Source organism: Monodelphis domestica, chromosome 8 (genome assembly GCF_027887165.1).
Source record: "Monodelphis domestica isolate mMonDom1 chromosome 8, mMonDom1.pri, whole genome shotgun sequence".
Classification (NCBI taxonomy): domain Eukaryota; kingdom Metazoa; phylum Chordata; class Mammalia; order Didelphimorphia; family Didelphidae; genus Monodelphis; species Monodelphis domestica.
Genome location: NC_077234.1, coordinates 4,282,836 through 4,293,415, shown reverse-complemented (window position 1 = coordinate 4,293,415; position 10,580 = coordinate 4,282,836). Strand labels below are relative to the sequence as shown.

General features: G+C 47.3%; 1 long non-coding RNA gene across 1 annotated transcript; it reads left to right on the top strand.

Moving 5' to 3' along the window:
* The first annotated feature begins 908 nt into the window (after positions 1–908).
* Positions 909–9,704, top strand: LOC103095592 (uncharacterized). Its single transcript, XR_472144.3, has 2 exons — positions 909–1,195; positions 6,081–9,704. It is a non-coding gene; the product is annotated as an uncharacterized LOC103095592 (long non-coding RNA).
* The last annotated feature ends 876 nt before the right edge of the window (positions 9,705–10,580 follow it).

Here is a 10,580-nt window from a genome sequence, read left to right as displayed (position 1 = left end):
TGCCAAGAAACTAATTGAGACAATTAATAAGATCAGCAAAATAGCAATATAAGAAATTGCCCCCAAATCACCACCATTCATGTCTAGCAATAATAAAATCCAGCCGCAATATGGAAAATGAAATCCCATTAAAAAATAATCACCAATTCCTAAAAATATCTGGGAGTGAAATTACCAAGGTCAACTCGAGACTCATATAAATACAATATCAAAGCACAACTTTGCAAAGTAAAAACTGGCCACCAATGGAAGAATATTTATTGATCCAGAAGAAGTTTTTACTAATATAAGAGTCATTGTGACATTACCTAAATGAATATGTGAATGTAATCTGACACCAATCTCATTTCCAAGGGAGTTTCTGGAGTTCCTAGCTGGCCACAAGATAAAAGTGAAAAATAGCTGATGAATGTAGCCCACAGGCTGATGTGCCAGGAACATGATGAGCATGTTTTTTGGTGAGTATTATCTTAGGTCACCTAGGTAGCACAGTAGATAGAATATCAGGCCTAGAGTTAGAAGAACCTAGGTTCAAATCTGGACTCAGAGATTTTCTGTCTTTGTGACCCTGGACAAGTCACTTAACCCCAACTGCCTAGCCCTTATTGCTGTTCTGTCTTAGGCCTGACACTAAGACAGAAACTAGAGGTTTTAAAAAAAAGTATCATATTTGATTCTCACAACAATGCTATTATTACTTCTATTTTAAATTTGAGAACACTGAGGCAGACAAGGTGAAGTGATTTCCCCAAAGTCAATGAACTATTAAATGTCTGAGGTTGGATTTGAACTAGAGTCTTCCTGAATCTAGGCCAGCACTCCACGCACATGGTGGAGATGATGATCCATCTAGAAAGAATGCCCATGTTGATGAGGTCATAAATACATTGGAATATTCGAATGTTAGAGAGAAGGAAAAACCTTTCTGACTATCCCAGAGATGCCAAAGTGAACTGGGTTGTTTCCAGCTATAACAGGCTCTTCTTGGTGGTCCTCCATTTGTCAGGGATGCTGTCAAGAAGGTTGCTATCCAGGAACAGGTTGGACTGGACAGACATTGAGGACCTTTTCAAGGTCATCTATAGCCAACATCTGAAATTCCATGATTTCTTACCTCGACGATCTCTAATTGGAGATGAGTGACATGAATACAGGACTCTGAGGAGGCAGAGAAGCAAGAGGAGGAGACCCAGAGGTAGTGAGTGACTCCATCATTCATGCTTGTTTATGATAATAAGGGGCAGCATCCCCCCACCCCCACCCCCGTGACCTAGGCAATGACTGTTGTATGCCACCAAGGACTGCAGTCGTGGCTCCTTCTAATGGCAGTGTGCGTGACATGCCAGCAGAAGAGTCCCTGAATGCCTAAGGCATGCACATCCTGAAGATGTGTCCAGATAATGAGAATCTTTGGGTGGTAATTGAGAGGGAGGGTAATGGTGGAGGACGCATCATTACCAAACTGGTGCCAGATTTTTCTGCCATCTGTTAGGAAAGCGCACAGGCTTGTCAATGCCAAAGTCACTTTCTGAGCTTCATTGTCTGATGAGAAAAGATGACCGGGGATGACGATGCTCTTGTCCTTGATAGATGGCCCTCTTCATGCTTTGTAACACTCCCTTCTGGATCGTTTATCAGTTTGCCCAGAAAGGCATGCCTGGGAAGAAGATTTGGAATATTTGGTTGGACCTGGGACCCTTCCAGGGCAGATTCTCAGTAATTGAATGATCCTTCATTGGCCACGGGACTTGATTTATTCGATGTCACTGTCTGCTTCCCTTTGGCCCAATTACCCTTAAACCCAATTAGATTTTTCCCAATAGTCTCTGCCTTTTCTCCAGACTGGGTGAAGTCTGACCCATCTCCTCCAGGCAGATGCTCTTAATTCCCTGGTGGAATGCACAGAAGAACAGAGGAAAGTCAGAGTATAAGAGGGTGTGTGTGTGTGTGTGTGTGTGTGTGTGTGTGTGTGTGTCGCATGTGTGTGTGTCACATGTGTGCTCAAGTCCCCATTTGGAGAGTGATGGGTAATTCTAACAACATTTTCAATATGGAAAGGCAGAGGGAAATGCAGACTGTTCATGCTGTCCAAGTGCCGAAGTGTTTGAAATCATCGAATTATCCTCGTTTCACACAGCTTTCAAACTGAGGCCAAGAAAGGGAAAAGGAACCAACCAGACTTTCCCTTTAAGTCACTAGTGGGACATGAACTCAAGTGTCTTGACTCCCCCTTCACGGATCATTGAGTTTAAATGCTTTTCTTTGAAGAGGCAGCTGAGTTCTGGCCCACCAAAGGTCTGCCCAAGGGCCTGGGGCATAAGAGGCGATGCTGGCATCAGGATGCTTCTCATCTTCTTTCCAGTGAGTTTCAAAGATGCCGGGAAAGGCAAGGCTGGTCGCTGGTGGGAAGACAACCCTAATCTTGTGCCTTTCTTTGAGAACAGCCCGGTCCCTAGGAAAAGGGCTGAGCCTGGAATGAAGAGAGTGTAAGGCGAGCAGCAAACAAACCCCTTTAAGCTTTGGCTGACCGTCTTCCTCTAGAGAGAGGGGAGAGAGTTACGTGACCCTGGACAAGTCCCCTAAGCTGTGAGCCTCAGTGCCCCAATCTCAAAAGCAGAGATCACAATACACATAGCACCCACTCTCCCCCAAAAGGCTACCATGAGAATCAAATGTCATACTCACGGGAACTCTGACCTTCCCTATCTTACACACACACACACACCCCACTAGTAGCAAATGCCTCGAGATCCCTGCAGTCCTTCCAGGTCTATTGAATCCAGCCCTGACCTAATATATACAGACAACCTCCAAAAGAAGCTCCCTGGAAGGCTGCTCAGCCTTTCGGGCCAAACAGTCCCACATGACTGAAAATGAGCATCCCCCTCGGCCAGAAGTGCAAGGAGGAAGGAAAGACAAGAGCCCAGCCAGAAGCACCCCTGGGAGCCAGAATACTGAAGGTTGTACCCTCTGCCATCACCACTCTTGCTTTTCTGCAATCTTTCTCTGGGTATGGGCTGCTTCCCCACTGCCTCCAGATATCCCCGTGTCTCCCTCATCTTCAGAAGACCCTCACTAGATCCTTTCATACCTACTCCCTATTGTCCTTTAACTGCCCTTCCATTCGGGGCTGAACTCCTTGAGAAAGTCATCCACGATAGGGGCTTGCACTTCCTTTCCATTTGTTTTAAATCTGTACCTTCAGTCCTAGAATTGACCAAAAATATTGGTTCCAAAGCAGAAGAGCAGTAAGGGCTTAAGTGACTTGCCCAGAGTCACCCAATTAGGAAGTGTCTGAGGCCAGATTTGAACCTAAAACTTCCCCTCTCCAGGCCCAGCGATCTACCCACTGAGCCACTTAGCTGCCCCTTTCATTCCCTTCGGTTCATGGTCTTATTAACTCTCTACAGTCTAGCTTCCGATCCCATCATTCAAAGGAAACTTTGTTATTGAATCATTTGAGCTATGTTCAACTCTTTGTGCCCCCATTTGGGGCTTTCTTGGCGGACACTGAAGTGGTTTGCCATTTCCTTCCTTGGATCATTTTACAAATGAGGAAACTAAGCAACGTGGCTTGAGTGACTTGGTTAGGATCACAAAGCTATGTAAGTGTCTAAGGCCAAATTGGAACTCAGGAAGCTGAGTCTCCCTGACTCCAGGGGTGGTGCTCTAGCTGCTGAGCCACCGAGCCCCCCCAGGCTCTTAATGGACAACAGTAGTCACCTCCCTCCCCCGCCAGATCACTGCCTTGTCATTGTGGAGATCAATGAAATGTTTGCTGGATTATAGAGAAAACAAGGGAATTCCAGAAAAATATCTATTTCTGCTTCATTGATTACACTAAAGCCTTTAACTATATGGTTCACCCCAAAAATGGGGCAAGTCCTCCAAGAGATGGGCGTTCCAGAGCATCTTACCTGTCTCCTGAGCAACAGGTAGAACGGAGCCTAGAACGAGTGACCGGCAAAGGAGCATGACAAGGCTTATGATGGCACCGAGGTTAACTTAGACGCAGAGGCCATCGTGAGAAATGCCAGACCAGATCAATCGCGCGCCCAAACTAAGGTGAAATAGCGCCGGTCTCAGGGATGCAGACAATACCATTCCGAGAGCAGAAAGGAAGGAAGCAAGAAGCCTCTTGAGAAGGGTGAAAGACCAGAGTGTACGTGCTGGCTTGAAGCTTTCCATCCAAAAAGCTAAGATCAGGGTCGCTGGTGCCATCACTTCCCGGAAAAGAGGGAGGAAAAAAAATGGAAGTAGTGTGAGATTGTATATTCTTGGGCTCAGAGATCACTGCAAACCGCCTCTGCAGCCATGAAGGTCAAAGATGCTTACCATGGGGGCAGCTAGGTGGCTCAGTGGGTAAAGAGCCAGGCCTAGAGACTATGTGACCCTGGGCAAGTCACTTGACCCCCATTGCCTAGCCCTCAACCACTCTTCTGCCTTAGAACCAATGCATGGTTGATCCCACAAAAGACACGGTTTAAAAAAAGGCTCTTGCCCCTTGGAAGGAGAGCTATGGCAAAACCGGCCAGCATACTAAGAAGCAGAGGCGGCACCCTGCCAGCAAAGGTCTGTACAGTCGAAGCTAGGGTTTTCCCAGTAACGCTGTATGGCCGGGTGAGTTGGACCATGAGGACAGCTGAGCACTGCACAATGAATACTTGGGAATGATGAGGCTGAAGAAGAAGTCCGAGACTCCCTCGGACAGCAACGTACTTGAAGAAATTAATTCAGACTCCTCAGTGGAAGGGTAAACGCTGAAGCTGAGCTACTTTGGCCACATGACGAGAAGACAGGATTGGTTGGGAAAGCCCTGATGCTGGGGAAGACGGGAGACAAAAGGAGAAGCGGCCAACTAAGGAGCAATGCCCGTGAGCTTGGACAGACTTGGGGAGATAATGGAGGATCACAGACCCTGTCGGGCTCTAGTCCAGGGGTCGCAGAGTTGGACATGCCTGAATGACTGAACAATAACAAGAATGACCTTTCCCCAGTCCTCATCCACTCTGGCCTCTCTGCAGCCCTTTTCACCATCATTCTCTTCTCCCAGGTTTCGTGCCCCTGACTCGCCTCCTGCCTTTCTAGCCATTCTTTGACAGTCTCCTGCGCTGTGCTTTTTATTCAGGCCATGCCTGCTAACCGTGGGTTTCCCCGAAGGCTCTGCTGGGGTCCCCTCTATTCTCTTCCACTAGGCCATGTGATAAGCTCCCAGGGATTCAGGGATCACTTCTACGACACTAGTTCTCGCGTATCTATTTATCTGATCTATTCTTAACTTCTCTCCTGTCCGCCAGCCTCACACGTCCAGCCATCCATTAGAATTCTTGAGCTAGATGTCCCATAAGCATCTTGAGCTCAGCTTGTCCAAACTGACCTCATTAGCTCCCTCTTATGTCTGAGGCCATCACCAGTCCCCATCACCTAATGCCAATGCCACTGCCCACTCCACAAATTCCAGGAGTTCCCTAATGCCTTGCCGACCAGATAGAAGTCCTGTACCAGCACTCAAAGCCCTTAATAACCGGGTCCTTTCCCCTGTCTAGTCTTCCTACACCTACTCTGTGACCTGGTGACACTGACCTGGACCGTTCCTGGCACACCAGGCTCCATCTCCCAACACCAGGCATTTTCTCTGATGGTCTCCCCTGCCTGGAACTAGTGCCTGAAAGGGTGGTGGGGCCCTCAGTAGTAACAGGAAGCTCAGAAAACTAAGAGGGCTTCAGAAGAATGAGAAGGAGTTTGGGTTTGAACATTTAGAGTTTGGGATGTTTACGGATCAGCCACTTGGGGGATTCCAGTAGTTAGACAAGTGAAAGCGAAGGTCAGAAAGTGGTGAATTTTTTATTTTTTCCAATTATATGTAATAATTTTTAACAATCATTCTTACAATTTCGAGCCCCAGATTTTCTCCCTCCTTCCCTTCTACCCCCCCCCCCACTGAGACGGTAAGCAATTTGACACAGATTATGCATGTGTAAAATCCATTTTCATCTTATTCATGTTGTGAAAGAAACCACAAATCCCTTCTCCCATCCTCCCCTCAAAACATATTCTTTGATCTGAATTCAACTCCACAGTTGTTCCTTTGGAGGTGTGTATGTGTAAGTGATGAAGACCAAGAACCATCCAGCTCTACAGAAAAGGCCACAATGCTTTGGAAGAGAGGGAAAGAGGTAGGCTCGCCAACACCGTGAATCCAGAACAACTGATCCTGCCTGAAGAGTAGGTCACGGCATAGAAGACACAAAATCAGTGGAGGAGATGTTGTCTGCACTAGGGGTCCACAGCTAGCAGGAGCTTTGTGAGAAGTCCGAGGTTGGGGAAGGGGACCCTGGGCTGCATTACAGAACTATGACAGGAAACAAACTGAGGAAGATCTCATCCTCCTTTCTCCAACTTAGAACCCATCACAAGCCAAAGTGCAGCACCTATTGAGGACACGTTATACCATGACGGGTGCAAGTTCCACAGGGAAGCACACAAGAGAGTTTGTTCTGACCCAGAGTGGGACTAGAGCAAAGACCTCCAAAACTCAGGCTATGAAGAAGCCTTAGTCCAGTCAGAGAAACCGGAGACACTAGACAGAAAGCAGCACTGGAAAGCCAGCTGACTCAAGTGATCCAGGCTGACAGACCCTGGCTGCCATGATTCAAACAGTCCCCAGATCCCCAGTGAATAAAAGTGAGCAGCACCAGGAATGCCACTGGAGCACCTTACCCGAGGGACATCCATTGCATGGTGCCACGGATCTGGGAACAAAAGAACACCATGAGAGTTCAGTTCCGTCTAGAAGATTCTAATGCACCAAGACAGCAGAAAAGCTGCAGCAGGCCACCAATATCCCTCATCCTCCCCCTAAAGCATGGCTTTTCCAGGAGGAGGAAGTAAGGGAGGGCACCCCACGGAGACACTGGCCAGCAAACAGGGACACTGTACTGAGGGTGCTGCAAGAACAGGCTCTGACTCAATCCAGAGGAATACAACATCGAACCCCAAGTTAGCCATGGAGGGAAACTGCCAAAGATGGCAAAGACAGACAGAGAAGATCGCGCTTAGTGCGGAGACCTACCGACAGCATCTCAAGAAGAAGGCAAAAGGCCATCCCTGAGAGACAGTGCAAAGAGTCCAAATTATCTGAAGTGAGAGAGGAAGATGCCAACAGAGTACCCCGCTTCTCACGTCAAACATCACTATGCGCTCACTGAAACGCCAGGCCAAAGTAGAGAAACAGCCCAGCATCCAGGCAGACACACACAGCCCATGGAACAAGAGTTGTCCCTACAAAACCATCAGCAAACCCATACGTCCCCACAAGATGCCCAGGAGTAGTAGAAGAGCTATGGTGAACGCGTAGAATGGAAGGAAACCTGCCAACTGAGGCAATGGGGTGGAAGTCTGCAGAGCTGTCCATTCAGGAGCATCCGGAGGAGAATGCGATGGGCAGCCGGAGAAGGCAGTAAAAAGAAGCGCCCAAAGTGCTGAAAAAAGCTCGCCCTGGCTGGCGCCGGGCACTTGAAAGAGGAACAACCAAGCACATCCTTTCCCTGTTGGCTGGTTGCTGCTTTTCTCTCGACCTCATCAAGAAGAAGCTCCGCAAACCTGTTAGCCACATCCCTCCCCCAAGACGGTCATTTTATCCCTCTGTTGAAGATCGGGGAAGCCCTGGCCCTCTCCTAGCCAATTTCCCTTCCTTAAATAAACCCTTGTTCCAACAGCGTAAGGAGTGAGTTGCCTGTCAGATATTTCAGGCAACTTACTCAGAACTGGATCCCAGCTTGACACCAACTGAAGAGAGTAACAAAGTGGGAGGGAGACAACAGGGAGGAGGGAGGCCGATCTGATTCGTCATTACCACAACCCATAAAGGAACAACCACCTGAGAACACTGAATGCAGAAAGCCCACATGACAGCCAATATGAAGTCGACAAATGGGAAAGCCAAATGTAAAGTTCTTCACATCACCAAAGCCCTCTAGAAAAACAGCGTACGCTCCCTCGTGAAGAACACGGGCAATCTTTACCGAAAATCGCCCTGGCGCACACCCCACACCCCACACAAAATCACTCTTACGGCACGCACACGACGATAAAACCATTACACACACGCACGCTCGGTCCTGTATTTGTGGTTAACCTGACCAGAGTTCGACACTCAAGGTGAGACAACAGACAAAACCAGAAAAGGACCAGAAAGTACCAGAAAAGGAGAAGAGCTCAGGACCTGCGAACACCCCAGTCAGCACCAAAGAACGCAAAGGAACTTTGCTTACAGCCAAAGAACTTTCGATCAAGGACCTGATGGAGAACGAGCTTCCATTACAGGGTCAATCGTCGTGCATGTCAACAGCACACTTGGGAACATGCACACACGTGCACAGAAATCTGGCAGAAGAAGAACGAAGACGATCCAGCTCATCGGGCAACGTGAGAAGAGGACTTCCAGAGAGTTGTGAGCGTATGCATCCTCACTACATACTTAGGACATACACAAAGACAAAAATATGCCAAGTCTGGCAGAACTCATACAGGCAAAAAGGGATAATCACTTCTGTCTGGATGACTTCAGAACAGAGCCTATGAACATATATGTAATGTGTCATATTTGTATAGGAAACATACGTGAACATATGTAGGGTACCAATGGGCTAATAAACTAACTTACAATAGTACAGGACTAATGTATTAACCTGTAACAGACAGGGAGAGAATAGATAGGGAGAAAAGGGAAATTCATAAACAAAGAGTAGCATTAGGGAGAGAATGAACCCTAAGAAGAGTATATATCTAGAAGGTTCTAGAAAAGATTAATTGTAAACAAGCATTAGAGAGATACAGTATAAGAAAGCTTCTGTTAACTTGCATATGACGCTGCTTTGCATACGGACAAGAATTGTACATAACGTCACCCAAGAAATTGTTGCGTATGAGAGGAAATTGTTACATTGTCCGAACCCCTTATGGCACACACCTAACCTCATCCATTTTCCCGCAACCCAGATCTTAGCTTAGAATAGGTTCAAGTATAGCTCACAGATAGGTTAGGCTAAAATGTGTTATTTGGGGAGGGGGATGCTAGATGGGAATATCAAATAGAACAGCACAGGAATAGAAGGAAGGGAAGTAATTCACGTGGGATCAAGATGGCACCACCGGACAAGACAAAACAGGGAGACGTGTGAGAGAAGAAAGGCCAGAGCCTTTTTGGAAATGGAAAAAGCCTGACATGGCTGCCAAGATTCCAGCAGCAGCAGCAGGGGATGGGAGGAGAAGATTTGGAATCCTGAGGAAAGGAACCCAGAGGGGCAGGTGGAGCCAGGGTCTCCGGCTTTGTTTGACCCAGCTACTGAGATGGTCCAGTCTTGGCCTGGGTCCCAATCCCAAGAAAACCTCTTCTTTCATTGACTCCTGAACTCTATCCCCCTAAAACCCTCCAACAAGTGGACAGAAACTGAAGAGAGTCCACAAGGAGAATCATCAGTCTCCTCACCTGAACTGAGGCACCTGCTGGGCAGGGCTAAAGTCAGGGTTCATCACTCTGAACCCCTCAGGGGCTTGAGGACATTAAGCCCAAGTCACCTCAATTTTGAGGGGAGGGTTTAGACAGTGAGGGACTCCTCCTTCCTTTGCCTCAACTTACCAGCCTTTCCTAACTTCATCCTACATTCCTATTACCTTAGAATAAATTCTGTTATCCACTACAACTGGCTAAAGACTAACTAAAGGGCAGTTATAATTGGGGGAAGATGTGAGGGAATCTTCCTCTTCCCCTAAAGAAAGAACGTTGTTGAGTAGAAACAACTTAGCTATGGGGAGTGACAAGGCAGATTTAGTGAGGAGCCATCATAGGCTGAAGGCTGAAGGGGGGGAAACCACAGTCACCCTCATCTTTCCTGGCCAGACTTCAATATCAGACACCCCTCCTTTGCTTGCCTCGAGGGGGAGAAGATTCCATTCTCTCTGTCTCTCTCTGTCTCTCTCTCTGTCTCTGTCTCTGTCTCTCCCTCTCTCCCTCCCTCCTTCTCTCTCCCTCCCTCCCTCCCTCGTCTCTCCCTCCCTCCCTCCTTCTCTCTCTCCTTTCCTCCTTCTCTCTCTCTCCCTCCCCCCTCTCTCATGTACCATCAAATGCACCCCTCTATTCCTGAGGTGGATAGCATTCTTCATCATGAGTCCTTCAGAAATATTTTAAACCATCGTACTGCTTTCACAGTTCATCATTTGTATGGGATTGCTGTTGCACTGTACAAGTTCTCCTGGTTCTGCTCAGCTCACTTTGCATCAGTTTATAGGTCTTTCCAGGATTTTCTGGAAGTATCCTGCTTGTCTTTTCTTATAGCACAATAGTATTCCATTGTGACAAGGAAATCACTTTAAAAGACTGATATATATTAATTTAAGGTCACCAAGGAATTCAGCTATGTAATTCCTAAATGAAAACTCAAGTCAGCCGTCAACCTTTTATACATAGAGTTTAATTACAAACAGGAGGAAGAAAGGAATTAGAGATAGAGAGAGAGAAAGGGGAGAGAAGGGAATAGGGCTTAAATACCCCTTCTGTTTAGGCTGGGCCAAAAGGCCCA